General features: G+C 34.8%; 1 protein-coding gene across 2 annotated transcripts in view; it reads left to right on the forward strand.

The window, feature by feature from the left end:
• The window catches only part of LOC117678425 (glypican-5-like), a 311,301-nt gene that overhangs the window by 162,019 nt on the left and 123,159 nt on the right, over window positions 1-26,123 (forward strand). The window lies entirely within an intron of this gene.

The following is a 26,123-nucleotide window of genomic DNA, read 5'->3' on the forward strand; positions in this document are numbered from 1 at the left end:
TATATTAATATTTAGTCAAGATTGGGGTATCATAGCAAGTTTCCTTCTCAGGGATAAGAGCCAAGATGGACCATAACAAAGACCGATTGCTTTCTGCAGATTTGTTTTGTAACTTGAAGGCTCCATAGCAGCAACTTGGTGGAAATGAAGAAGAATTTGGGCAATATGGAATTGTTGCTAATTACAGGGACTTTATAAGGGTAAAAGCTTTCCCTATCAAGTCATTTTGGACTCTAGGAGGCAGTACTCATTTCCACTTCTTACCTGAGGGAGCCAGCATTGTCCAAAGACATTTCCATGGTCCAGTGGCCACCATGATTATACACTGAGGTGCACAGAACGCTGTATTCTTCCCACCAAAGTGGTACATATTTATCTACTCACATTTGCATTCTTTTGAACTGCTAAGTGGGCAGAAGCTGGGGCAAGGAATAGGAGCTTACCCCATTCCGTGGCACTCGGATCTTGAACTGGGCCATCACCTTTCCAGCTGACAAGCTCAGCATCTTTAACCACTGAACCACCAAGCCCCTTCAGAGATTATATATCAGGATTTAAATGATAAGTCTGTTTTGTGGAATTCCTCTTTAACAAGAAGGTCTGAAAGTTCTTATAATGGTTTTATTAGCTTTGATTAAAACTGTTGCACCAATTTTGAAGATAAAAAACTGGCATTAGTAATCTCAAAGTTGGATTATTACAATGAACTCTTTGTGAGGTGGTTGTGAAGACAGTCTAGAAAATGGGGCTGACCAAAACATGCTAATTTTAGACATTATTTCTGTGTTTAAACAAGTAGAATAGGTCCTAGTTGATTTTTTAAAGATTATTTTAAGATTCTGATTTTGATATAAAGAGTTGAACAGTTTCGGCTTAAGTTATTACAAAACCCTGCAAGATCACCCTAGATGTTAGATCTTTAGTGAGGCATATTGTGAATTCTCTTAATACTGACAGGAAATTATACACTTTCTGTAGAAATGTAGGCAAACAAACTGAAATTTGAAGCAAGTGCCCTTCTTTGTACAGTGGGGTGTGGGTGGATGTGTTATGTTCTACTTTTATCTAGAGCTTGAAGGGGGCTTCTGCTCCTAGGACATTTTTATATTGATATTGTAAGTCAACCAGAAACATTATAGACTGAGCACTTTATACATTTGTAACATATGATATGGTATGCCATATAACTTAATTTTATTTAAATAATATCCAACAAAATAAAGTACAGTTATAATTACAATGAATATGGTACACACATTACAGTTTATTTTTCCCAGATTTTAAATGTTTATTTAAAGCAGATGTGTGATATAATGAAATCATACACAGCTATTCCCCACTTGAGACAAAAGGAATGGAGAGTCATTTGAATATAGTGACATCATATCATTCATCAATTGGATGTCACAGACATATTGGGAAGAGATGTGAACTGTTATCAAGAAAAACATCTGTTGGGTTCTTGATACACTAACGTCAATAAAAAAAAATGAAAAAAGATTTATCCATTAATTTTATTCAGAGGTGTTTTGCTTATGTTCATTTTCTTGATCAGAAAAAATTTCTTCCATTTTTTTCTTGTAAAATACTGGTCTGATTGTTTGATAAATACCGTGCTGTGGAGAAACATTAACCAACCTATACAAAGATGGATTTTAACATTTTAAATTTCTGTGTCACTTTGGTTTTTAATTTCCTGTTGCCACAATAAATGGTTTTGGTCTCCTTCAATTACTGAGTTCCTTATTGTTTGAACCCATTTGTACATTTGGCATGATTGTTGATTAAATATAATTAATTTTTCATCTCCTATACGCAAGAGTCAAATTGTATAGCCTGCAGCTATCTCTCGGAATTGTCACTGACCTTTCATATATAAAGTCATTTCTTGACTGCCATTTCCTGCAAAAGGAAATATGTAATCTAAAATCTCTTCTGTGAGGGATGATAACTCTTAGTAGGCTAAGCTCATTGTGTATTCCATCAGAAAAGTGTCCTGTCCAAAATCCCTAGATAGGCTTCATTTGAGCAGCAGCTTCATTAAAATGGGAAGCAGACATTTTAACACAAAGAAAGAAATATGTCTTTCCAACAGAAGTTCCATCTGACAGCTCTGTAGCCAATACCTGTGTTTGCACTTTCACATAGCATTCCACTTTTTAATCTAAGAAATAAAGATTTATTATCAAACGTTTAACAAAGCAATGATTTTTGAAGTAAGATAAATATTTGGCATGCAGATACAAGGGGTGTATTGTTTTCTTTGAATAGCTTAGGTTTGAGTGCTACATGATTCCTGGAAATACATTCAGGATTGAAAGAACAGCTGGAATGGACAAGTAGAGTTGATAGCATTGGGATATTCTGTATCTGACATTGAAAACACTTATTTTGGATTAAATAAACTGCCCTTTTTTGTCAAAAAGGTGGGAAAAGGACAAAGGAGGCTAAAGTAGGATAAATTCCTTCTGTTTTATATTATTTAGAAAATTGAACGGGAACTGGGAGGAACCGGGAAGAACCAACCACTGAACTAGAGTGGTAATCTGGAACACTCAGTTCATACCAGTATTAAACTTTATCACCCCAGGGAAGAAGAAAACACTCAAGCTTTCATTATAAGGAGCTCCATTTTCCATTGTCCTTATAAGGGAACTTAGTTATCCTAAGTGACTAGTTTACAATGTGGAAGAAAAACATAAGTTCTTAATTGTAAGATGATGAAGATAGAAAAGAAAGAAATGGATTTGACCATTCCACAATGCATACACCTAAAAAAATTGTCAAAGAAGAATATATACGTTCTGTGCCTTGATTAAGTTTACAGTAGGGATATCATGTCCCATGTATCTGTAGCAGTATGGTAATAAAAGCCATGAGATAGATATATGAATTGCAGTAATAAGTTAAAAATATATTCAACAACTCTTCTCAGGTTGGATTGATTATATTTAAATTTTACTATGGTATTTAAAAATGTTTTTTCTTATATAAGGTGTTTCATAAGTCACAATAACCACTTCACATACTGATTTGATTATTTTAAGTATCGCTTTTATATGCATCTATGGGTTTCCGTTTTTGCATCTTGGAACAGAAGCATATTTAGTTGCTATATACTAATCCTATTATGATTTTCGAAAAAGATACTGATATAACTGTGTTAGCAAAGGATCATTAATTCTGTGTTTGTGGTTCATGTCCAAATAGCTGAGATACCATTGGGATGCACTTAAGTAACACCGAGATAATACTGGAGGTGCAATCACATATAGGGTTACCAGTGAATAAATTCCTATTAAATAAGCTTGGCTACATTTGTAGAGTTGCAGTTAATGATGCAATATTGTGAAAATAGATCAAAGGAAATTTTTTGAAACATTTTATTATCCAGCAATATTAAAGAATAATGTGAAAACTGGGGCTTATATCACACCAATGAGGCATTATTATCATTTTCGCACCAAAACCTGTAGAGGATACAATCCATAAATTTACAAGTTCAAGTTAATAGGCCTGGAACGAATATGTTGCACACATTTTCATACTCTTAGTATCTGCAATGTAAGTTTGTTGTGTCCATAGAAGGCATCTGCTCTCAGAATCAAATGGTGCCAAGTTTATACAAAAAAGGCAATAAATTTGGGGATATAATCCACAGTATATTTTTGTCTATATTATAATTATGCTTCAGATAATGTTTTATTCTTTATCTTTTTGTATATACAATTACAATATTTTGCTTTAAGAAATTAAAAAGAACATTTAACTTTAAAAATATTCTACTACATTTATAGCTACATTTCTGAGAAGTATATTAGCATAGATAAGTATCAGGATCTTTTCAAACTTAGGAAGCCCCTATCTTCAAAACTAAAGTAGTCAGATACAGAGGTATGTTTTTCATTTTATAACATTATCTTCTTTATTTGAGCCTTAAAGATTTCACTTGAGATGTCTTACCAGTGCAGTACTGAGAACTTTGGTGAGAAGAAAAGGTCTTAGTGTGTAATAAACGCATGCAACTATTTAACTAGTCTTATGACAGACTTAAGTGGAGTCTCCATGGTACATTTTGTTATTGTTTTTCCTGTTCCTTTAAGAGAAAATATTATTTTCATGTATTGCATTAAAAAAAAAAAAGGAACATGACAATGATCTAATCTCCTAATACTATGAAAAGTAAGATTTTAGCTAGGATATGAGAAGTGAGGGTTGTTTCCTGTAATGGAAAAGAGTTATTGCTGAGTACATAATCATCAGTGGTAGATCCATTTGTGAAGATAACTTGTAATCAGACTGTTGTATTTCTTCCTGCCTTGCCTCTTTTTATGTATTTATTTATTTGTCTATTAGCTTCATGCTATGCTGAACAGCATTTAAAAAATGTTATTTTATTTTATTTTATTTTATTTGTGGAGTAATGCCCAATAAAATATGCTGACTTTGGAGTTCTCTTTGAGGTGTAAGAAAATCTCCAATTAAAGAAAATATTTCAAACCATGTTTTCCCATGGTTGGGATCTAGATACAGTTTTGTTATGCCAGCTGCCCACTGAAGGGCAGTAGATGTGTCAGGCATTATATACTCCGAATATGAAAGTGGTTAATTTATTATGTTTATTATGTGTCTGGAGTATTTTGTTGAATGCTCCTTCTCACATTCAACATTTCTATTATAAATCTGTGTAAACAGCTCTGAAGATGACTATTCCCTTAATTTCTTTATTCATATGGTTGTTTGTTGAGAATTTTGAATAAAATAATTTTTCCTGAAATTATTTGTCCCTGTTGGCCAGAAAAGTATTTCTTGCATGAATTTTTTAGAATAGTAAGACTGGGAATCTTTTTTCCTAATGGGATTTGTGCATTATTTAACTAGTCTAATGAAAATTAACATTTGAACCCTTCCAAAACAGCAAAAATGCCTTATATATAGGCATCCTTAGAGATGAATGGATTAGGTACTTCCATTTCATGGGTTTCCCATGAAATATCTTGTAGGTTGAGATTGTGCCTTAGAAACCACATGGACAATTTCATTACTAGAGCTTGCAGATCCTTTGTATTTTCAGTTTTGAGAGTAGTGCCTTTAGCACAGGCTATTGATGTTTCTGCCTTTACACTCATCTTCCAATCCATATTCCCTTAATACAGTATATATTTAGCATATATATAAATGAAGGAAGAGTATATAGCAGTGATGGCTAACCTTTTTGCCATCGCATGCCAGGAAGGGGGACGGGGGAGGTTCATGTGCGCATGTGCCCACACCCATAATTCTATGCGCCCCACCCTGCGCATGCACGTGTAATCCCACCTCCCCCCTGCTCCGGCACGCAATGGCCCCTGTAGGCCCGTTTTTCTTTCTCACCTGGCTCCAGATCCTCTCTATGCATCTGGGGAGGGAGAAAACAGCCTTCCCACTCCCACGGAGGCCCTCTAGGAGTCAGTGGAGGCTGGGAACAGCAAAAAATGTCACTTCCTGTCCAACTGGGAGTTGGGAAATGGGCCATTTCAGGCCTCCAGAGGACCTCCGAGGGGGTGGGGAAGGCTGTTTTTGCCCTCCCCAGATCCATAGAGAGGTTCTGGAGCTAGGTGAGAAAGAAAAATGGGTCTTGCCCACCCCCCAGGCCCTCCAGAGGCAGGAAACAGCCTGTTTCCCTACTTCTTGTGAACCCAGAAGGCCCAAAAATCAGCTGGCTGGCAGGCACATGCACACTAGAGCTGAGTTGACATGCCTACTGATTTGGGTACACGTGCCACCTGTGTCACACGTGCCATAGGTTCATCATCACTGGTATATAGCGTATAGACTTATGTCACTCTTTTGCCAAACTGGAACTAGCTTTGTCTGTAGTGTGGCTTTCTAAGATGTATATAGACTTATCAATAGTTTTAAAATGTTGTCTGTCTTGATTCTTCCATCAAAAGGAAGTACTTATGTTTGCACTTCAATATTTTAGCACACATCTTACATTTGTTATGGATTTTCTTGGCTGTCTTTAAAATCATTTTGTTAGAAGTTAAATATGAGAGAGAGGGAGCATTCCCGAGAGTAGGAATCTGCCCTGTGGCATGATTAAGCATATTTTATAATATAAAGGAAATTTATTTACAGAGAATGCCTTATAGGGACGGGCAAAGCCTAGCATGTAGTTAACTACATCCTATCAGGAAAAAAGTCAAAGATTCTTTTTATGTGAACCTGAGAAGAAAGGCATACAAGAATGAACTCAGATTAGTAGTTATCTCTTACTCAAAAAAGAGGCAAACTGATAGCCGAAGAAAGGAGAAAGTGAAGCCTTAACTTTCCATAAATACTCTACTGAGTACTTGTGGTTATTAAGAATCAATGCCACTGGATTTGGACCAACATTTGTATAGCCTCTGAATCACATTTATATTTATGAAATGTCATATTTACATGGGAAAAAAAAATTGCCAACTTAGTTAAGAAATAAACAGCATGTGAACGACTGACATAGATGATCTAAATTAAAATCCTTAATCTATGCATGCTACTGTGGTCTAGACCCAAAATACACCTTGCACTTCAAACATGCATTATTGACAGGTTATCCATGTAAATTAGCTATGATCATTTTTATGCCATGTGCTTATAAAATTATTTTGACTTAATGTGACACCCATTATTAAATATCGGACAGCAGTGAAAGTAGAAGAAATGAAAAATTTATCAGAATTGAAACAAATGGACAATCTAGTCAGAAGGTGCCCATAGATTTTTAGAAGTAAAAGGAAAGGATATAATTTTTATTTTATCGAGGTTAAAATAAAACCTTTTTATGCAATGTTGTGGGAACCATTTTTGCTGATACCAGGACTGAAAACTTGGAATTTTATAGATTTGCTTATGGATAAGCTGTGGGATATAAGGTGAAGAGATATCTGCATGAAGAGTTATTAAATTGTTTGTATTGGTTGTGATGAAGTATGGAAGTAACTTTATATATTTCTTTTCTCTTTCTTTTCTCCTTTTCTTTCTTTCTCTCTTTCTCTCTCTCTTCCTATATTTCTATTCTTTCTTTCCATTCTCTAATGGAAGTTTAGTCTTCATTAGTTTTTATTATTAAAATACTTAGTAAAAATTGTGTTTAAAAAGATCCCTTCATCAGATTTTATCTTATATGGCATGGAACTGTTGAAGATAAATGTGTAAGAGGAATACATGGATTAATACTCAAAATATATGGATTAATACTCAAGGATTCAAATTCAGTCTCTGATGAGTTTAACCACACAACTTCTTACATTTAAACAAAATATCTCCCATTCTTTCTGTACCACTTATTTAAAAAAGGTAAATATTGGTACATTCGTATTATAGAGCCTTGATAGTACAGTGGTCTACGCACCCTGTTATTAACACAGCTGCCTGCAATTTACTGCTGGTTCGAATTTCTCCAAGGCTCAAAGTTGACTCAGCCTTCCATCCTTTCTAAGGTAGGTGAAATGAGGACCCAGTTTGTGGGGGCAATAAGCTGACTTTGTATAAATATACAAAAGTATGAAGGCTATTGCTTAACACATTGTAAGCCGCCCTGAGTCCCCGGAGAAGGGCGGCATATAAATAAAAATAAAAAATAAAAAATAAAGCCAAGCAATATATTCAACTTTTTCTGCAAATGAAGGAAAGAATCTAGATACAAGACAGAACCTGTAACATTAACAACCTAACAAAAAAAAAAGCTGTTACACTGAAAGATTAAACTCAGGATTTAAACCTTGGGACACAAATACATACAGTACGTAGCTAAATTCTTAGACTTTGTAGACACCGATCTTCAGAGCTGCCGGCACTACCTGTACCTCCAATATAGTCCTTTCTCTATTCAAGATGAAATGTGTTCACTTCCCAGGAGGGTTATTGTACTTGGAGTTCTTCAAGAGAGATTTATTGCAATGCCCTGGGTATAACCTCGCACAGTTTTTTCAAGTTGATCAATCAATACTGGATACTACAGTAATAAAGGTTAATGCCAAAGAACAGAAATAGCTGCCAGGTTAATATTTTGAAGAAGAAAGACAGTTATTTTGTGACTCATAATGAATCTAGTTAATGAGTCTTAATATTTTTCTCTAGGTCACTCAGACTATTATTGCCTAAAAATCTTTATGCCTTCAGGAAATAAAAGAATTATTTGTTAAGGGTGAAATGTAGTATTTTATGCCTAATTGTAGCTACTGTTAGCTGGTTGAACAAGAAGAGCAACAATTGATGCCACTGCTTTTTTTAAGGCCTCCATTTGTGTTGGTTGATGATGCTGAAAATCATTGGGATTATGCTAGTTGAAATTTGTCTTTTCTAAAATTGAGGATACAAAATAAGTTATGGAAAATTAGAAAATTTAGAAATATATAGAAACTTCTAGTTAACAATATTTGATTGTTAATCTATTTGATGGTAGAACCAATTCAGATAGTGAGTTCACTTATACTGTATGTGTTACAGCCTGGACAGTTACTGTTTGGGGATATTTTAATAAAGATTTTGGCATTGAGCAGTGGAGTAACCTTTATATTCTAAATGACTCCTGAAGATCTGTGATTCCTCCATTAAACACATAGGTTTTCTGTTGGATAAGTCTATGAACAATTCAGAAGCCACACAGTCCAAGTCAAATTCTGTTGCTTTCTTTCTGTCTAAAGGGAAACAACTGAACTGCAGTCTGCAACTTGTAACTGAAGATAACTTAGTTTATGTTCACTTGCTGCAGCTGTACTCCCTCTCTGCTTTATAAGCTTGAATTTTCCTTCTTTTACCTGGAGGGTTGGAAGGTAGGATTGTAAGTAAATCGATTGCACTGCAGGCTCTTGCGGCTTTTGTCCAAATGATGAAAACAGTACAGGTTTTAGCACTTTATAACATGGTTAGAATGTATGACACATATAGAAAAGAAGCAGAGCTTAAACTGTGATGCTGCACACAAGATTTCTTTTGTTAATCTCTCCATCTTGCTTCCTCTTGGACACTGCTAATCTAAATGGACGTCTTTTGTGTTATTTAGTAAGAGTAAATACGTTTATCTAACAAACTATCTTGCTGCACTCCTACATGTATATTATTAAAACCAAATTTAGATTATTTTATTCCCATTTCTGACCTATTATTCAGAATGAAATAGAAAGTAATATAAAGGGAAGGGATTTTGGTGTTTTACTTATCAGGGCTTAGATAGGAAGACTGTACAGGTGCATTGTTAAGCAAGATAGTTGTTAAATAAGTTGCACCCAATTTTATAACTTTTTGCCATAGTTGTTAAGCAAACCACTGCAGCTGTTAAGTGTATTAAGCATTCCTTAAGTGAATACAGATTTCCTTGTTGACTTGGATTGCTAGAAGCCATCTTAGGAAGTTGTAAATAGTGATTACATGACTCCAAGATGTTGTAAACATTGTAACTACATGCAGGATGCCAAGCAAACTAATTTTGACCATGGGAATGCTGCATCGGTTATAAGTGCAAGGACTAGTTGTAAGTCACATTTTGCATTGCTGTTGAAACTTTGATCATTAAATGAATAGTTGTAAGTTGAGAATTATCTATAATTTCATAAGAACAAGAGCATCTGTGACAAAGTAACTGCTTCACGTATGAATCTTGAATTATACAATATGTATCAAAACATAGAGAACTATGAAATCTTGACACTATCAAACCATTTTTAAGATTCTAAGATGCCACAGAGCAAAGAACTCTTTGAGCTGCTTTTCCCCGCTCCCTTTTATATGTTACATCAATTTATTCTTCCTTCCCTCCTTGCAAAAGTTAATGGTCCAGTAAATAGGAACATGTCATGTGTTAGGAAATCTAATATACTAACATATCTCAGGATAATCCTGTAACTGATTAGCTTCATCAAAGTATCAACCCATCTGAGCATCTTGGGTACTAATTATATTTTACCTGGCTCACCTGTGCCAAATAAGGCTTGGGGAATTGTCTTCCTTGATCCTGGTGGAGATCCTGGAGTGCATGAGAAACAGTGTCAGACATGCAGCTACCTGATAATTAGCTGTGGATGTCCATGCCCAGAAGCATCAATTCTCTGCCTCTTTTATTCTATTGATCACTAGGGCAATTATGAGCAGTGGAAGGAAGCAAGTTTCCCTATTTTCATTCCTCCCCCTTCCTGCCTCCAGTGAAAGTCTGATATTTTTAGATTCTCCGTTTTAGGTTGCGTCCTCTAGCTTCCTTCTTTTTAGCCTCTCTCCTTCTTTCTTCTTCTTTTCCTTTCCCCTTATCATGAAGGCATAAAGGTCAGAAACAGAGGCTTTCTATTAAAGCAGGTACATTCTTTAATTAACTATATTCCTCCTTTGAGGCCAATAGCATAGGTGTGGTAAATTCACCATATATTATGTTGAAATAGAGATTCAAGGACATGAACAGGAGGTTTCCAATAAGAGTTAAGTTATAATCTCTTTTTTCCCCCTGAAAAAGGCTCTGGAAAATTATGCTCCAATCCAACCAGATCAGCTCACTTAAAATGCAGATAAAACAAAATTCTGAAGCATCTAACAAGAGAGTGGATTGCACAAATAAAATAAGATTGAGATTAATTGCTCCTTGAATTTCTCCCTGCTGAGCAGGTTGACTTATCTGGCACTTGCCTTCAGTGCCTAATTGGACTATAACTGGGAAGAAAATTGGATAGGTGTGATGATACTTGTGGAAACAAATTCTGAATATGTTATTCATATACACCAGGAATGTGGTTTCTTTTCTTTTGTCATCTTTTAACACTTCTACTGATTGCATGACTAATGTCAATTGTGGGATTTTAAAAAAATTATCTACACCTTGCTGATTAGTTAAATTGCCTGGACTTTCTACATTTTTTCTTCCTGTGAAAAAGGCGCCTTTTGGTAAAAAGAGATTGTTGACCTGAAGTTCTTTTCTACAAAAACAAATGTTGCAATCATATTGTAATTAAACCTCTTAGCACTAGAGGGAGCTCCAGTTCCAGCTTGTTTCAAACAATAAGGATTTTAGAAAACAGCAATGGTTGCTTGTATATGCTGTAAATGTTGCATTAGATTCTAGTGTATATGAGAAAATAGTTCCCCTAAAATCAAGTGTATGTATATATAGGCTGCATGTCTTGAACTATTATTTCTAGAAATAATTCCAGATTTTTTAAAAAAGAAATCAGTCACCATTAATGGGGCATATTTACAATATCATCTGAAACTGAGATCACAAAAATACCAGGAGGAGACTGCCTGATACTTTCCAGAAGTGTTGCACTACAATTCCCATCATCCCCAGCCTGGTTACTCAGTTTGCAAAAACTCAAGAATAACATCAGATGGGCATCAGATATTTTTTCTTCCTAATTTCAGTATTATGCAACATCACTTTGTAAAGTACTAATTGTTAACAATAGTTTTGGTCCTATAAACTATTACAAAAGGTACTGCTCCCATTTAACTATTATTAAAAGGGACTAGTCCCATTCGGTAATGCCAAGAACACCTTAAAAGTTATAGAAATAATTATGCAATATTCTTTTTAAAAAATGAATTCCTTTCTTTCATTAAAAATGACATTTAGTGCAAACATTATCATCACCTTGAGTGACCTACCAATTAATTGCCAGAAATTTGGAGAGACTTACTCCAGCATTGATAGCAATATAAAGAATGAAGGCGGCTAATGCAGTGGGATTGGCATGCTATGAACATCTAGGTAAGTAAATGGAAAAAGTCAACATAAATCTGCTTTGGTTGCCATTTTTTGAGAATACTTGATATGAAGCTATGTTTCCTTCGGCCCAATTCTATTATGAAGTTTTTATCCTTTAAGAAGAGGGCTTTTGCATTATTATATTTGATATGAATTCAGCACTGAGGCACTCATAAAACTCATACCCACAGTTCTCTAAAGTTAAAATTATTTCACCGGATCTCATGAAATTAACAAACTGTGCCATGTCTCTATTCTTCTGCAATATTTCTGTGGGAAGCCTGTCAAAGTCTTTGTGCAATTTCATTTTGTTTTTTTAAATTGAAATGCCTGACTCACTGCCAGGCTTAACACTTGGGCCCATCCGTTAATCACTCATCTCCTGATGCTTCCCTTTAATTCAGCTTTTCCACTGGACTTGACAGAAACCTCATGAGTACACAAGAATGAAGCCATACAAACAACAGCTGATTAGCCAGTACAGTGCAAAGAAGTCAAGAACAATCATATATTGTGAAGAATATAAGTTATAGTTCTTCATCCTATACAGTTGACATGGTGCTGAGTGATTTTAAAGTCAGCCCATGATATAACCACAGGTTTCTGCTTCACTAACCCTGTTCCCTTACACCAGCAGTGAAATGCTACTGGCTCGTGCTAAAACAAACAAACAAAAAAGCTACCAATTCCTCCGAACCAGTATTTCTGATGATCAGCTGTGCCGCACGATTTAAAATCACTAGAAAGCAGGAAATCCTGCTTTCTAGTGAATCTAAATCGTGCGGCACAGATGTCCCCCCCTTGCTGTTCTACTTATCTTCCCAAGTCTCCTTTTTCCACGTGAAGGGTATGTTTGGCGCGTACCGCGCATGCGCAGTGGCAAACCGGGGAATATTTCACCACTGCCTTACACTCATTTAGTGTGCAATGGTGTTAAGTAGTTACTATAATTAGAGAGTGCCATATTATTTTAAGATAAAAAATTACTTGCTGCTTTTTGGTTTGAGAAACTGTGTGAGCTGAGCCACACGGTTATAGCTTAGTAAGTTATGAACCTCACCCATTTTTGCTGATTCACAAAAATCATTACACTGTAGCTCAGTGCAATGTATGAACCTTTCTACACAGTTTTAGTTGGTATCCCGCTATCTAGTATTGGAAAACTTTGAAAAATTGCTTTGTATCTCTTGAGTCTGATTGTACAAAGCTCCTGATCCTATTGAGCAGAGGACAGGAACTATGGTCCTTTTATGACTTGGGGACTTCAACTCCTAGTATTCCTGAGCCGGCAAAGCCCACAAGTCCAAAAAGGTCCATAGTTCCCCACCCCTGGATATAGAGCTGGTGTTCACACTTCCCCTATTCAATCTGGGAAGACTGTAAGTAAAAAGGCATTACCACAAGACATATTTTCAGTTCTAGTCCAAGAATGTCTTCCACCTCCTGTCTGTCCATGATTGAATGCCTGATTGAAGGCCTTTATTAAAATGGAGAGAGAGAGGAAATATAGACTGAGACACAGAGAAAGACAGAGACAACTGGGAAACTAGAAGAAGAGTGATTTTTTTTTTAGTTTTTAAAAATGTATTTGAAACAAAGAATGGCCTGTTTTTGAATTGATAAGTATGAAATTCAAGACTAAGCTAATTCTTCTTAAACACAGAACTATTTTTAATAATTAATTTACTAAATATTTGCACTTATTTAAACCCTTGTGGCAGAAATAAGGAGTCCTGAGTCCACATATTGAAATGTATGGTGTGGACTCCAGAAAACATTCACCATGCTGTGAATTCTTCCATTTGGAATTAAAGCTGAAGAACATGCCAAGGGCATTGGAAATTCCTCATTGGTGCATGTAAATAAACAAGGATACAAATCCTCATTTTTAAAGTTCTTTTTATTTCCTTATTTATAGTGTAACTGTAGTAGTGGTTCTATAATAGATCATGTAGCAGCACAAATAATTCTTCAGCTGCAAGTCCCTTAATCTTATAATAACATTTTATTACATTCTGCCAATAACAGTTCTACAGATATAGCTAAAAATTTCATACCATATGGTATTCCATGACAGGAAGTTGTGATACTGGCCAAATAAAACAAGTTGTCTTAATTTTTCTCTAGAAATGGATGAACCAGCTTGGAGACAGTTGTAATTCATAAGTCTACCTACACTGGTGATTGGTTTATATAACTATAAAGAAAATTATATAGTTTATATAACTATAAAGTCCATTCCAGAGAGTGGAAATGGACAAATAATTATTATGAACTATTTATGAATCCTTAAAGTCAACTGCTTTTGTTTCAAAATCTAGCCTATGAGATGCAATTCACCTTTACATTTTATCTCTTCTAGGCCTCACCTGATTCTTTTCAACTATCAGGTGAGATAGTTATATATAAATATATATTAAATATAAATTAAGATTAACTTTCATCGCTGGAAATCATATTTTTTTAAAGAATTGCAACTTTAAATGCAGTACAAATTACTTTACTGCTTTTGTAATTGAAATATTCAATAGTGACTGCAGGTTCATAACTAAGCCCTTGTAGAATTATGCATGGTTCATCATAAGTGAAATAATTAAGTAACTTAAAACTTTTTAACCTACTCTTCTCCATCTGCTGTTTTCCAAATAGATTGGACTACAAATGATCAGTATTCAAGATAGTTCTGAAGGGCAGCAAATTGGGAAGATAAATGCTAATGTTTTCAGATGTGTCCAGATTATGTGTGTTTTTGTGCCCCATTTCAATTTGGGTTTGGCAACAGATTTGTAAGACAGATGTAGGAAGAGCAATGTCTCCAACTGATATTTGTAAAATAAAAATTAGGGGCAGTTATGGGACTCTGGAGTTTAATTATCATTAAATAATGAGAGTGCCAATAAAAGACTTTTCATTTCCACTCCTTTTATGCTACAGCTGGGAGATTAATTACTGCTGCTTATTACAGATAGGGCACTTTGAGCCTTTAGTGAAAACAATTGTGTAGATGTGGGTCTTTAATTCTCATTGGGAGGAAATTCATTCTAGCAAAAGGGAGTCGTTCAAAATGCCTTTATCATGAGCTACTTTATTTTAAAGAGATACACATTTTAAAGTGATATTTTAAATTGTAATATGTAATATATAAAATTGTAATATGTATATTGTAATATGTGTATATGATAAACCCGTCTATTGTCTATTTATGACTTCATTGCTTAGCAATGGAAATATCAAGGATTACCTGTATCATAAAGGATTTTAATCTCCTAAATTATCATTGTTTCCTCTGGTTATCTGGGCTATTGGCCCAAAGCATTTCAGGTTTGCACTCCATTCTTACTGCCAGGTAAATCTTTCCCCATATACAGTATGAGAAAACTCACAGTACTTTGAAACTTTTGGCTAAAAATATACTAGATAGAATTCAGACTTTATTTAAAAAGAAATAAACGGTAGTTCAGTGGAAAACCCACTGAACATGGTAGCTAATGCTGATGTCAGCCACAACTTTGGCTGATGGAAGTATGTGTGTTTGTCTGCTAAGCATGATGAGTTTTGTTTGCTGCAGCATTTGACAAGCTTACAATATTGCTTGTATTTCAGGGAGCATAGAATAGTAACGTTCTGCCCTTTTTATTCAACTATGTATAAGTAAGTCTTCTTACTGCAAAAATACATTTGAGCTTGCTAATTATTATGCTCAGTGAAGAGGCTTGATATGCTATTCCTCCAGACATTGCCCAAATAAAATATTAACACAGTTCTTCATTTGAAATGTTGCTTTTTAAAATATCTTTTTCCACATTTATATATCCCTTGATATTGCAGAAAACAGGTCTAGGGAGGGAGAAATTTCAGACTTATCTTGGTATAGTATTTAATCTTAATGCATTGATCACAGAAGCTGGCATATATTTAACATTCTAGATTCAGCTCCATTAGCCCAGGTACTTGGACTTTTATCAAGCTTCCTAAGGGCAGTGAGTCTCCACGCAGGTGTTACAGGAATCAAATGGCAAACCTGGAATCCTCTAATTGAAGCATATCAGAGATTTGGCCTTCTGGCTACAATAACAGAAATGCATTTCTCATCAACAGGAACAAATTAACTTGCTGATTTGTAGATTTGTATCTGAAATGATGTTTTTGCATAACATTCACAAAAATGTAATATGTGTGTCTTTCAAAAATATCGTATTTGTTCTATTTATACATTTTTTAGGTTGATAATTTGATTATCTACTATGTTTAGCTTCTGTGCTGGGTTCATGTAAACATCAGCAAATTTCTCATAGGTTTTTATTTTCTCTGTTGATGTTGGCAGCATACTGTCTATTCAAAATATAACTAATAAAAACATCAATCTATTTTTTTTCCTATTTCCCCAAGCAACTTCTTAAATTTATATCATAAACTCAAAGGAAAGCTTTCACTGAGGTTTTATCTAGTATTCTTTGGAAAAATAGATTACAGGTCATTATATTGCTGAATATCAGTGTCTACCTGGAGTCTATTAAATTTTGATAATAATTACAGTGATGGGCAGGGCAAGAGCCAACAAAGAAGCCTGTAACATATGGAGAACTTGGATAGGTAGAATGAAATTTGTTCTCCTTAATGAGAAATGATCTAAAGAATAATGATGCAATTCTGCATACTCTGCATTCCCAGGATGTCAGTTTAAAAGCTGACTACTTATTGTTTTCAAATCTCCAATGAAATCTGTCTTTTCTGCTGACTGCAATTTTATTAGTTCTATTACCTGAAGGAATGCAGCTAATAGAACTATTGCCTTGTTGGTCAGACAAAGGTCCATCAAACTATACCTGCCTTATAGTAGGTAAAGATATATCATAGGAAGCCCACATAAGCACCAAAGTATGAATTTCAGTGGTAGAATGTCTCTTCAATGAATATACCTTATGTTCAATATTTGACTTTTTTAGTAAAAAAAACTAAGGACCAGATGGTGGGATATCACAGATAATTTGGGGCTAGATGTACAAAAGGGTCTAATCTTTTAGAATTTACAATCATCCTGTTTGTCTCCAGTATTTAGTTCTGAGAGGTAATTTGCTTCTGCGTTTATAAATTTCATTTATATCCCCAATTCTTAACCAAACTATTTGCAAACTTCTTAAAAGGCTTTTGCAGTAGAAGCCATCATGTAGTTATGAATTGTCTCAGTTAACTAATCTTTGTGTGAAGAGCTGTTTGCATTAGCGGCCTTGCATCCATCAATCCCATTTGGATGGGACTCTGGATTCTGCTTTATCTAGTAGGCAGGTCACATATGCAGCATAAATCAGATGCTTGCTTTCTCAGTCGTGACAAATTCACCTTACCACACTTCTTCTATTCAGGAGATATACTAATGCCAGTCAGTGAATAGGTCAGATGGTCATCACTGTATTGTAAACACAACTTCTGAAGCACAACTTCCCGAGTTTGGGCTTTTATGGATGAGGAAGCAGATTCTCATTCATAAATCCTCTCAGATCTTATACTTCCCCATTGTCCCTATTCAGACATTACATTTTTTTGTACGTTATTTGCAAATGAAATCCTTATCTTGTTTTGCTTTTGCTGCTGTCTGGAAGTGTCTTAGCTTTCTTAGGCTGCAATACTAGATCTGTCACTCTTTAGGGTTTAATTCCACTTTAGAAATCAATATCTGAATAGGACATAGAGCTATATTTCATTTTCATAGCATGCATATATAAGTACATGCATTTGGACAAGGGTGCATATGTAGCACAATTGACTATTTCATGCACTGCATTTGCTGAAGCATACAATGAACTATTGATAACATACATTAGGAGAATTTTATTTTTTCAGTTGGAAGCCTTGTTTCTTCAAGCCGCAACTTGTTGCAGGGCTAACAGCAAGTATGCCCAAGATCCTGGTGGACAAGCCAAAAGTGAAAACACTGAGAAATCCCTTCCATCCTGTATTACATCCGTCTTTACCCTTTTGTCTGAGAGCATAAGGGCAAATCACTGTTGCCAAAGTTCTCAGCTTGTTCCATCTAAGAACTGTGCAGATTAGGCAGTGGGTGGCATATTTTTCATTGCTGCTGAAGAACCACAAAATTAACAATTGGAATAAACTAGATTCTGGGTGACATGACTTTGGGACGATAACAGATGGTTGAGAGAAAAAAATTAAAATATTGAGTAAATAAAATCTAATCTAATTTCAAAGCTGATATAATGAAGATGTCTCTCACCCTTCACAAAATAATGATTGCATAAGACAAAAAACAACATAGTCATCATTTTTGACAAACACAAAAGAATATCAAGTGTTTATGAAGATGTTGATTTTTCATTTATCATGGTTAACTTTTTGGCTTGAATTCTATCTTTTTTTTTCCATAGAAAGGAGTATGTTTTTAATGCATAATCCGGAAATTATGCATTCTATTTTATATTGTTTAACATAATATGTTCAGAATGTTTCAACATCCTGAACTTATATCTAAAAGTATTTATGTTGTATATTTTTTTCCGTAGAATTCAGGAAATAATTTTCAATTCATTTCTGTTTAGTAATATTAAAAAAAACTGTACTAAAATTCTAACTATATTATTAAGTACAGCTTAAAAACTGCCTTATACTGAATTAAAGCTATCCATCCAGTCCAAAATTGTGTCCAATAACTGACAGTTCTTTCAAAAATACTGGAAATGGGATAACGGATCTTTTTTTAAAAATGCAGAGTAGATGCTCTACCTCTGTATTATTTATTTTCTTACTCCAAAAGTAGTGCTTTAATGTAAGGGATGTACTTGGTAAAGAGAACCAATATCATAAAAATGTACTGGTAATTAGGTATGAGCATTTATGTATTTTCAAAAGGACTTTTTTCAGTATTACAAAATGTTTTCAATATAGTGCTTTCAGTTTTTTTTTAAAAAAAATGGTATCTGTTCAGTCTAGGTTTGCAATGAATACATAATGCTAAATTTGTGGCATAAGTTACATCTATGACAGCAAACTCTAAAACCATAACCCTGGGAATATGAGTCTTCTGCAGAAGGAGAACCTAAACTATGAAGGAGGGCAATGATAATCAGCCATAAATCTTCACCAATATCAGCAAAAAGATTGGAAAATATTGGCTTGATAAATTGATTTCCTAAATCATTCCTTTTTCAGATTTTTTCATAGGAGATGCATTCATTTATTTGACCTTCCTTTAAAAAGGAAGTATGGTGGTAAAAATAAGCCAGTTACAAAGCTTTGGAAAATAATGCATTCTATAGAATCTGGTTTTTAAATGTTTTCTAAAGTTGTAAATACTAGAGATGAAAAGATGCTACTGATATCTTACATTTACCATATGCTAGGAGAAGAGATGACCTTGGATAATTTCTGTTTGTTTGTATTCCAGAATTTATTAAATCTAGATGCTTTTTTAAAAAAGACAAAATTATAGAAAACATATGTTAAGAAGGTTAAAGCTGAAATTGTATAAGACATCATTCCTCTCAATCTGAACCTTACAATTGTACTGATAGGTATCATTTTCAAAATTCCTAGGGATGCTAGCTGAGTTTTATGGAGCTGTGGTCCATCTCATGAGGATTGCACTGGTAAAATATATAGTATCGCAGCTGGCTTGATTTCTGATTTTAGATGGCCAAGTTCATATTATTGTGGAAGTGCTGAAGTCATTGCTGACTTACTCTATTATCTTAGTAGTTCATATTCCTGAGGTTCAGGGACAGAGGGGGGTCATTTTAATCTTGATGTTTTCTGTTCATTCCTAGGGCATCATAGCTTGCTATTAATCCCAAGACTCAAATTATCAATTTTATTAGTTTACTCAATTTTGAGTATGATTTTTATCTGTTCAACTAACAATAATTTTGTACTTTAGAACAGCTGTTATAGAAATGTGCTATCCAAAAACATTATGTAGCAGGAAGTAAGAATTTAAAATCATGTCATCCAAAGAAAGTTGCACAACTGCAAGAGAAAAAAAACATGTGTAGTGAATCTTGTCTCCCAAAACAGCTTGAAATACTATTGAATGAAAATTGAGGTGATTTAACAGTCTTGCATATCTTCCTTGTTTTCGAGAAAATGTTTTGGATGATCTGAGCCTTTTTGGATAAAGGGAAGTCAGAGATTTATTTGCAAGGCCAAGTAGAAGAATTTTTGGAGCATCTGTCAGACAAAAATCACCCAAATTCATCCCCAGTTAGATGCCAGCTTTGACACAGGTCCAGTGGAGTTCCATAGGCTTGACCTGTTAACTGAGACAAGTTTGAAACTATTGTATATGAGGGACTACACAGAGTCCTTATGATTATAAGTTGGTCCTCCTTCTCCATAAATCCATGCCCCACCTGGCTGGCTAAGACTGCTCAGAAGAGGACATGTGGCTGGGTGCTCCTGGTGATTAATTCATCCTTGGGAAAGGGGATGGTTTCTTTGTCTCTAATTGAGGCATTGATTCACCTCCTTCTTAAGTTATTCTGGATCCTACCATACTGGACAGTTTTCATCCAGTGTCCCACCTTCCTCTTTGGGGAAGTTTATGTGTAGAAGGTGGCTGTGCAGTGCCTCAGTGGACATGGATGAAACAGATTATCTGAGCCCTTTTCAGTCAGATTCAGACTTAGACAAGGGACAGAAACAGTATTGGTTGTACTTATGAGTGATCTCTGATGGGAGCAAGGTGGGGTAATGCATCCATTATGCTTAATTTCTTGGCAGCTTTCAATACCATCAACCATGATATTCTTCTGGATCAGTTCTGGGGATTGGGAGTGAGTGGCATAGCATTAGGTTTTAGGCTTTCCAGATCTTGGACTGTACTATCTTTAGTACAGATTAGGTGGCACTGCCCTAGACAGACCTGGCTCACAATCTGGTGTCCTTCCAGATTCATGACTCCTGCTGAAGGAAGAGACCAAAAGGGCCTTTGCAAAACTTCATGAGTCTGGGAACTCTAAAATCCAATGCCACTCAGTCTTCCCATGGGTCAGTTGAAGCTTGTTGTTTCCCATCCAGTCCCTACAGCTTCCAAGCACCAGGAGTATTGCTTAATTTGCTTCAGCGTCATCAGCATATTGATGATACCATGCCTTGTGGCAATGGATGACTTCCCCCAAAGGACAGTGCATCAAACCCTTGAGCAATCCACATAGTAATGCCTAAGGAAGGGATCTCTCAGTCCTGATCAACACAAACTGGTGCTGACTGAGGAAGGAAGAGAACCAGCACAATGCTATGTCACTCTGAATTGTGAGGCTGAACTTATCCAGTTACTCATGTCCTAATATCTCCTGTATAGACTATTGTAATGCACTTTGCATGGGGCTGCCTTTGAAGAGTGTGTGGAAGCTTCAACTAGTGCAAAATGCAACAGCACAGCAGTTATGTATGCCCCTGAGAACACACACATTACTTTTCTGCTTCATGAGTTGCACTAGTTTCCAGTTTGCTTCCAGGTCCAATTCAAAGTGCTATTTTCCGCCTTTAATCCCTACATTTACTTGGCAGGTATTCACTAGTTTAATCTTATTTTTACCATACTTCAGTTACTGATAATTTGAGAACTAGATACAGAAGTTATTTTCATTCCTCTATACAATAGCTTTACAGAGTATTATATTCTATAATGTTTACATGGAAAAAAGGGGATGGAATGGAGATAAATATAATGGAATTGATCTCATCACCTATATCCAACCACTATTTTCTTGGTGTTTCCTTTCCTTTTGATCTATATACTTTTTTTTTTTTTTTGCAATTCAGTGCATTCGTTTTCTATAAATGACCCAATTACTTCATATTTCCTTCACTTTTATAGATAGCCTACATTTTTAGATAAATTTTACGAAACCGGATCATCTATATAAAAATATTTGGAAAGGTTCCTGTTTCTCTGCCAAGAAAACCCATCAGTCTGCTGTAATGGGATTTTCCTTCAGTTTTATTCTTTTCAACAGCTATGAAATTTATACCACTAGTGTCTGTGTAAGAATTTCAAAATGAATCTTTCAGGCTCCTTATTTGTTTTCTTCTAAAGAAATAGAAATATTAGTCTGTTGTAGCAGAAGCATCTTAAAGACTAAAAACATTTTGGCATATGTTTTCATAGATCAACACGTCTTCAGTTATATAAAAGAAGTTGTTACTAGTTGTATTTCAACCTTTAAAAAAACAAAGCCTCCATAAAGGGGGGAGGGAAACTGAAAAAAAAATGGCCTTGCTCCTGTTTCTTTACTATGGGACTAGATGTGTACCCTACAACTACTGGAGGCCAAAATAATATAATTACAATTGGCAGACTTTAACAAGTTCTCAACCTAATATATGGACTTTGTAACACATCATTTGAACTCTTCATAAAAGATAATTAGAAGTATTTAGAATATGGTTTCCCATTTTATTTGTTCCAGGAAAGCAATAATCTAAATGATTATTTATAATCATAAATTATACACACACACACACAATGCACACATGCATACACACAAAAAATACACACTCTCTTGCACTCACTTGCTCTCTCTCTTTCTCACTCTCTCCCATTCTCTCAGTATATGTATGTACTATATATTCTGCAATAAATAAGACTTTTCTCTTATTTTCTCAAAAATATTTTTGTTTAAACCTTGCTTGATAGTTAGCTGTTTGTTGGAAAAATAGCCAGACTAAGACACAGTTTCTTTTATATGTATGTATGATATGTATATGTATATGTATATGCATATATATCTTCCTTGCTTTGCTTACATTTACTATTTTCCCATGAGTACTTTAAAGCTATTATCTTAAAGACCTTAATTATACATATCTCAGGGTAACAGTCTTCAGATTACTGATTCCAGAGCAGTCTCTGCAGACAATAGCTGAACCTCTATGAAAAAAAGCTTGAAGGGATTTAAATATGGGAGTCTGCATAAGTTGAGAAAAAGACAGACAGCCTTTTTCATAAGGTTTGAAAGAGCACCCAGCATGAAAGAAATAATGCTGCTCTGCTGAACTTGTCTCAAACAACATTCTTCTGCTTCCCGAGGAAATAGCAGTTACACCTTTTAGAGTTTTATAAAATAACTGCTAGAACCTTTTGTAGTATTAGAATATTTTATTGGTGCATTCATATGTTTATTAAGACTTTGAAACTTGTTTTATTTTAAGATTTTTGTTTGCCTTTTTACTTTGCACTGTTTATAGAAATAGCTTACCCAGGGAAGTGAGATAGATAAAGAGAAGCTATGTACACCTTATTGTAAGGTGTACATAGCTTCTCTTTAGATAAATCAATTCTCAGAAAAGGTAGAGGCCTTTGTAAGAAAGAAAGGAATTTCCTTATGTGAAATATTGTTGAAATGGGAAATGGGTAATTGGACAAAGAGTGGTAATCTATAGGAGGAACTAATTGTATAGTATATATAAGATGAATGGAAGGGGTTTTTGCAGTCACACACCTAGCAGCTTGTTTTATTGATTTTGGTTGAAAAATAAAGAACTTAATTCATGCAATTGCTTGGGGCTTTATTTGTTTTTTTTATCCCAGCTAACAAACAAACTTGGTAAGAAATAAAAATTCCAACATATCTATGCTTTCCCTGTAATCAATGTATTAGGGACTGATTTTTGAAAAAATAATAATAGTAGAACTTAGAAAAACTAAGAAAACTAATTGTGCCTCCAGTCTTGATGCTTATTTGTTGATGCTAAGAGTAGGCTATTCTTACATGATGATTAGGCAAAGGTTCCCCTCGCACATATGTGCTAGTTTTTCCTGACTCTAGGGGGCGGTGCTCATCTCCGTTTCAAAACCAAAGAGCCAGCGCTGTCCGAAGATGTCTCCGTGGTCATGTGGCCATCATGACTAAACAGCAAAGGCGCACTGAACGCTGTTACCTTCCCACCAAATGTGGTCCCTACTTTTCTACTTGCATTTTTTATGTGCTTTCGAACTGCTAGGTTGGCAGAAGCTGAGACAAGTAACCAACACTCACCCCGTTACGTGACACTAGGGATTCGACCTTTCGATTGACAAGCTCAGTGTCTTAGCCACTGAGCCACCGCATGATGATTAATAAGAGGCTACTAAATTTATAACAAATAATATTTTTAATAATATACAGCATTAAAGATAGTTGACAATTTATTAGTAATAAATTATTATAATCATTGATACGTGTGATTATATGTTAGTAAAATATTATAATTTGATAACTAGAATAGGATAGAATAGAGTAAAAAGTTGGAAAGGACCTTGGAGGTCTTCTAGTACAACCCCCTGCCCAGGCAGGAAACCCTACACCACTTCAGACAAATGGTTATCCAACATCTTCTCAACTAGTTTTTATGAATAACTAGATTACTAAACAGAGTCAATGACTTCTAAAAAATTATGTTTAGCGAGCAGCTCCTCTACTTAACAATGGCAGTATAGTCGCTTCAAATTATAAATGTCTGTAGATATATTTTCCTGATGATTTTCTAATATTGCTTTCTTTTGACTCCTAATTTTTAGTTTTGTTTTAGTTTTTTTCTACAGCAATTTCATTTGCAAATTATTTTATATAACTTTTTCCAAGCTGTACTTGGTCTTTGAGTGGGACAGTATTCCAAAAAGCTGGAAATGGGACTGAGAAAGAAACCAAATCTGATCTGTCTGCATTTACCCTAACTAATTTAAATTTAGTTAAAATTTTGATTAATATAATTGCTATAGGTCATGACTTTTACAATTTTGTCTTTCTGTTACATTAAAAATTAAAATTTGATTACATCTCTTGAAGTTCTGAATGGGAAATCTGCCTAAACTTTGTTTTATACCAGACAGGAAAAATGTTAGAAATGATCTTGTTAAACAAAGTATATATAATATTCTGGTCTCCTTGAAATTAGTTCAGCCAGGCAAAAATAATTATATGGACACATTCAATATGGTATTGCCTAAATAATATGCAAACATTAATGCAGATCTAGTAAAAGATGCATAATTAGGATTTGTATTACCAAATATTAAAAATCTCTCATGGGTTCATTGATTTGGAAAATTAGTGAATCCTCTTAAATGATTCACTAACTATTAAGGACATTATTTTTTATTTGTTTACATTTTTTTAAAAAAAGGTCTCTCATTGAGTCTTGCTTTAAGGCTCTGATCATTATTCTACATGGTGAGAACAAAAATGGACAAGTTGAAAAAGGATATTTCGGCCTCATATTACTTTTAGAAAATAACTGAATCTGAAATTTTTTCAAGCAGAATTTATGTATAGTATATATTGAGTATATAGTTAAGGGTAGGCAATTTATTTCTACTCTGTGACACTTGCACATGCTCAAGTGTAAGCCTACATGGTCCTTCGTGCCGCAATCTATGGTATAAGCCAGTGGTGGGGTTCAAAATTTTTTACTACTGGTTCTGTGGGTGTGCCTTGGTGGGCGTGGCAGGGGAAGGATACTGTAAAATATCCATTTTCTCCCAATCAGTTGGGACTTGGGAGGCAGAGAATACATGGGGGTGGGGCCAGTCAGAATTTTTACTACCGGTTCTCCGAACTGCTCAAAATTTCCGCTACCGATTCTCCTGAACTGGTCAGAACCTGCTGAAACCCACCTCTGGTATAAGCCCTTTGGAGATTTCTATCTTGTCTCCAATCTCTGGGTAGGAAATACAAGAGACCTGCAGATTCTATATCAAAATTCACAATTTCATCCTAGCCAATTCGTTACTTTCAAATTTTGTCTTCTTAACTTTTATTGTGTGTTATACAAAACTAAAGGCACGTAAGACTTGTCTTGGATCAACATTAGAAAAAGATAGCAATACTTGCATATGAAATGACAAGGATTAGAAGAACAATTTGACCAATCTTATCAAATGAAGGTAAATTGTAGACAGCAAAATTGATTTATAGTATGAAACTGGGATGAAGTTAACCAATGGTTTCAATAATGTTAAAATTAATATCGCTGTAGAAATATTTTGAGGTAGTGTAGCCCTGAGTCCAATGTGACTAAACTTGACTGGACTAAGACTATTTTTCAGTGAAGTTTCAACTTTAAAAAAAAACACTGTAACTTTTAGTTTCCATTTCTTTATTGTTTGAAATTATTTTCAAGCTTTTCGTTTTTACTGTTGTAGTAAACATAGTATGTCATATCATTTTTTTCATCAATGTCTTATCACTTCCTGTTTCATCTTAAATTAAACTGCAAACTGTACTGTATGATTCTCTTACAGGCAAGCTTTTAAAATCCAAATTTAGGCAAGTTTCTCTCCATAAGAGCTTTGTTCATAATGCTTTGGAATATTTTACTTCCATATGTTAAATTTTTGAAATGTCTACAATATATCACTTCTTCTAGTTTAACTTTAGAGTGGGGAGATGGTATATCTTAGTAATAAAGCAGACGGATT

The sequence above is a fragment of the Pantherophis guttatus genome, chromosome 6 (genome assembly GCF_059756535.1).
Source record: "Pantherophis guttatus breed Tessera chromosome 6, ASM5975653v1, whole genome shotgun sequence".
Classification (NCBI taxonomy): domain Eukaryota; kingdom Metazoa; phylum Chordata; class Lepidosauria; order Squamata; family Colubridae; genus Pantherophis; species Pantherophis guttatus.